The sequence below is a fragment of the Rutidosis leptorrhynchoides genome, chromosome 11 (assembly GCF_046630445.1).
Source record: "Rutidosis leptorrhynchoides isolate AG116_Rl617_1_P2 chromosome 11, CSIRO_AGI_Rlap_v1, whole genome shotgun sequence".
NCBI classification, from domain to species: domain Eukaryota; kingdom Viridiplantae; phylum Streptophyta; class Magnoliopsida; order Asterales; family Asteraceae; genus Rutidosis; species Rutidosis leptorrhynchoides.
In genome coordinates, this window is record NC_092343.1 from 238,636,781 (window position 1) to 238,642,627 (window position 5,847).

Here is a 5,847-nt window from a genome sequence, read left to right on the forward strand (position 1 = left end):
ATAACCCTAATTTTGACCCATTAAGTCAAAACCTCACCAATTACAAGTTTTAACTCCAAAACACAATCAACTCGGTTTAATACTTCAACTTAATCCATTTTAAGTTTATAAACCCTATTAAATCAACAATCGGGTCAAAGTCATCACCAAACCCTAATTTTGGCTCTAGTCAAAATTAGTCAACTTCAAGAACCCTAAATGTCTCCACAACATCAAAAATCACTAATACTAGTGATTATACACCATTGACAAGTCTTTCAAGCATAACTTGTACACCAAACCCAAAACCCGCCAATAATCACAATAAACCCGAGTATTGGTGTTAATTTCCAATTAACAACTAAATGGGTTTCACCTAAGAATCATACAATCAAAAGCCCCAAAATTGAATGATGAACACAAAAACGAATTTCGGAGTTAGAGCTTACCACTAGTATCACCGCGTAGCTAAGAACGAGGAGAACATACTTTCCAACTACGCCAAAGATCGAATCCCACTTCTTCCTTTCCAAAATCCCACTTGAAATGAAATGGGTGTTTGAGTTTTGAGAGGAAATTGAAAAGAAAAGGAAAAGGAAAATAGGAAAATGAATGAGTGGATGAGGTTAAAACCCCAAATCTGGCTCAAATGCGAAAAGACCAAAATGCCCTTGAACTTCATTTAAAATTACACAAATCCGGCACCAAACTGCACAGTATGCCGCGCCACGGCTGTATATGTCGCGCCGTGACCATAGCCTTGAACTGGAACCATTTTCAATCCAACATCTGATCTTCATTTCAGTAGAATGCCGCGCCGCGGCCTGGTTTGTCGCGCCGCGACACAGAACAGGATCTGAATCATTTTCTTCTTGCACAAGACTTAACACTAGAAAACATCCCGGACCCTTCATACGCCTATCGTACGTACCCAAATGAAAGGACCGCTCCTAATCCATCCGGACGAAGTCCTTATCGATTATAAACGAATCACAATAGTTGATTACATTGCGAGGTACTTGACCTCTATATGATACAATTTACAAACGTTGCATTTATTCTTAAAAAGCAATCTATCATTACATCGAGAGTTGACATGTTTGCTTAACATTTCATAATATCCAAATGACCTAATATGCCATTTACTTAATAATAATCTCTAATGAACTTCAATGACTCGAATGCAACGTCTTTTGATATATGTTATGAATGGCCCCAAATAATATCCTTAATATGAGATAATGCACAGCGGAAGACTTAATTCGTACCTGAGAATAACATGCTTTAAAAAGTCAACAAAATTGTTGGTGAGTCATAGGTTTAGTTTCTATATAATAATCATAACATTTAATAAGCCACAAGATTTCATTTAAATGCGCAGGATCATTACAACTGCAAAAATCATTCATACGATGAATCGCCTGGTAACCGACCTTAACATAGAGCGCTTAAGATATCTGGCATCATACATTCCACTATTCAAATGTATGACAAGGACCCTTCGAAGTACTAAAGCATTTCCACTATTCGAAAATGGGGGTGGTTGGTGCCCGTAGATCTACCTTTAGGATTCGCGTCAATTAGTGTTTTTCACTAATTATTAGATTACCAAGCATAATAATAATAAGTACAGATATCCGGTATAACAAAACAATCGTAGAATGTAGTTTCATGAACTTGTGCTTATTTTGTAAAACATTTATAAATTTGCATGTATTCTCATCCCAAAATAATTTAGATAGTAAAAATGGGACTATAACTCACCATACTGTATTTTGTAGTAAAAATACATATAACATCATTGAACACGCATACGGTTGGCCTCGGATTCACGAACCTAATTAATTATATATTTATATATTGGTCAATATCTATTTAACAATTAAGATCAAGTCATATATATATATATATATATGGTGCCTTACGATTTTTATTAAGACTATAATATATTGTCGTAGAACTTAATCACGACTTTTATAAATTGTATTTCCATAAGTTCGGGATCAATACATGTATAAATACATGTAGGATACAAGGTAAGTTAGCTAGGATAAGGTTAGCACCATTTTTTATTAATCAAAACCGTAGCTAAAAACAAACAAAAATATCCAATTTTGTTTTACCCATAATTTCTTCGTTACAATTCCGTTTTGAGTGATTCAACTTGCCATAGTTTTGTATCGAACCATTATTTATTAATCTAAACATAAAAAGTATATGTTTATAGTCGAAAATACAGCTTAGGTGTCAAATACAAGAAGATAGTCATATCCGTCGTAAGAACGACATCTTGATGACTCTTTTGAAAAACATACTTCCAATAAGAGTTTAACCATGGGTTTTGGATATATGTCATATCCATATAAAATAAGATTTTTCACCAAAGGAAATCTTTTAATTCAAAGTTTAGGATAGGTTTTTAAAATCAAACCCAAAACAGCCCCCGTTGATCTATGACGGCGTATGTTCAGTTTTAAGGTGTTCTTCGTGTTTACAAGTTTTATATCCTTATGTTAGCTTGACATAATGTCATAATACATGTATTGAAGTATTTTAAAAGTCAAGTTAGAAGGATTATGTTTGTTTGCGAACAAGCTTGAAATCATTCAAACTATGTTCTTGTTGTTAAAATTTTTCAACACAAAATAAGATAGCTATATAAATATGATTTGAATAAGGTTATGAATAAGGTTACTACCTCAAGTTACTTGGACAAAGTTACTGTAAGAGATGAGAAAAATCCTAGAACCAAAAGAGTGGTGGAGTTGGATTGAAGATTGGAAGCAAACTTGTATTTTTGGAAGGATTGTTGAAGTTTTCTTGTGTGGTTTTTCTTATGATGATTAAGGGTTGTTTTTGAAGCTAAATGATGGAGAAAATGCTTGGAGATGATCAAGTATGAAGTTAAGAGTATTTTGAGAGAGAAATGAGAGATTAAGGTGTAAGTTTGAAATGAGAAATGTATGTGGTATTTATAGTTGAAAATGTTAGGTAAAAATAAAATAAAATAAAATAAGTAAATCTTAAAAGTTAAAATAAGAAAAAGTAGTTTGTATTTTTATTAAAAGTAAAATCTTAAAAGTTAAAATAAGAAAAAGTAGTTTGTATTTTTATTAAAAGTAAAATATTAAAAGTTAAAATAAGAAAAAGTATTTTGTATTTTTATTAAAAGTAAATCTTAAAAGTTAAAATAAGAAAAAGTATTTTGTATTTTTATTAAAAGTAAATCTTAAAAGTTAAAATAAGAAAAAGTAGTTTGTATTTTTATTAAAAGTAAAATCTTAAAAGTTAAAATAAGAAAAAGTAGTTTGTATTTTTATTAAAAGTAAAATCTTAAAAGTTAAAATAAGAAAAAGTAGTTTGTATTTTTATTAAAAGTAAAATCTTAAAAGTTAAAATAAGAAAAAGTAATTTGTATTTTTATTAAAAGTAAAATCTTAAAAGTTAAAATAAGAAATTTGGTTTTTAGTAAAAATATCTAAGATAAGTTAAAATATATTATGTCATGAATGACATATTACACAAATAATTGAAGATTTCTATTGGTATATACCAATAGTAAATACATCTAGAAGCTGTGTATAGTACGAGTATAATACGGGTATAAAATATATAAAGATGTTTCATGAATCATATATAATAACAAAGATGTCATTTTCCATGATAAAAGGTTGAAAATGATGTTTTCCTACTAGTATATTCCAATAGTAAATACATCTTAATACAATACATATATATTTATTTTAACTTAGAAGTTATAACGTCGTTAAGCTTTATATATATATATATCATTTCGAAGTCCTTAAGTTAGTAGTCTCATTTTATGTATATAATCCATCGTTAATATATTTAATGAGATACTTAATTATCATATATTCAAGATAGATATAATCCATATATATTCGTATATATACATAAGTATATAATTAATACAAGTTATGATGTTCGTGAATCGTCGGACAAATATATGGTCAATGGTTAACTGATTACATGAATATAGTTTCAAACTTTTCAAGACTCAACATTACAGATTTTGCTTATCGTGTCGAAAACATATAAAGATTAAGGTTTAAATTTGGTCGGAAATTTCCGGGTCATTACAGTACCTACCCGTTAAAGAAATTTCGTCCCCGAAATTTGATAGAGGTTGTCATGGATAACAATAAGAATGTTTTCATGACGAATATGAGGTGATAATGGAGTTTTATCATTATTAATAGATATAGATAAAACGTTTCGATCATGTGAAGCATACGAGCTAAGCTATCACAAAAGAGTGAAATGAGTAATATGGAATTGTTTGAACGAATGACGTGGTTAGGATTGATATTCGGGATTTAAGGGATTTAAAGAAAATCTTATGTAATAAGATTTGGTTTTTCGGCGATCAGGATCTTCTTTGATTTAATGCAGCAATCTGTTTCGATTTCTCTGTCGGTTATTTCTCTATAAATTCATCCCTTCATTCCTTATTCTTTACATCTTCTATTCTTTCTTTCTCTACTCCTTCCTTAATATGCTCCATCCAATCCTGATTCTTATTATACTTCTAACTTTCATATCTTTCATTCTTCTCTTTCATCTGCCGCCAGAAGAATCTATTCACTTTTATGATTTCCTTGGAATTATAATGTTTCTAATTCTCCCGTGTCTTTACGTTGCAATACGTATTGATATACACGGTTTGTAGTTTATGGGTGGTTGTTGGGTTTTATATCTTCCCTTATACTTTGATGTCCTTGCTTCGGTTTTCTATAATCATTGTCATTCATAGTTAATGCTCTTTCCTATTTGCTGCGATTTACACTCCAATTTCTATTTCGGGGCTTTGTCTCTTCGTTTCTTCTTCCCGTCCTCGAGTCAAGCAAGCAATAGTCCGGAATTCGTAGGTATGAAATTTGGAATGAACATAGCTAATGCTTTCAGAAAGAAATGGTAATGGCACGATTTTTGGTTTGTCAGATTACCAGAATATCCCGGAAAGATAGAACTATCAAGATGATATGTTCTTAATATATTTGGAGAGTGGATAGAATGTAAGAGCCGTGTAACATAGCACATGATGATGGTACTGTGAATCATCACATTCCATTAGAAACTTAACATGACTTACTGTAATATAATGAAGTTGATCAAGTTTCATTATATTATACTAATTCATGCATCAGTTCCCAACACTACTTCAAAACATTCATATTTAAACTCGAAGGTTTTAGAACTTAGAAACTAACACAGTTTCTTTTATGTTGTAACGCAGATGTTACGGAGAAATACGTGATCTCATATGAGAGTAGTTGTGAAATTATTTCCAGAAATATGGAGAATGTGTATAACGGAAGATAGGAAGATATTTTATAATATCTAAAATAAGATGATGATGAAGAATATCATCTGAAAAGGTTTAGGATAAGGAATAAGGTTCTTGCTAACGATTTCAGCAGGCGCTGAATCATTTGAATCCTTTGAAGTCAGGTTTAGTTTGCATGATTTGTTTACGACTTCCTTCATACTTTGCTCAAACCTTTTTCCAGTTTTCAACCTCCCCCTTTTTCGAAGTTTTACCAATACACTGTACTTTATCATCAAACTTTTGAACGATAAAGTTGTTTACAGTTTTTGTTGCTTCATTAGCATTTCAAGAACTACTTCATAGTCTAGGGTGTTTTTTAGAAACTTCACATTCGAAATATGTAACTCTTAGGGATAGACGTTTTCGGTATAAATGGGAGAATTTCTACGAGATTTTCAAAATACTGATTGCGGATTTCGCCAAAAAGATAACGAGTTGCTGGTACATATGCTGATGATGTTGTGAAATATAAAAGGTTTTCCGGTAACGACGGTGAATGGACAAGGTATGAATATCGA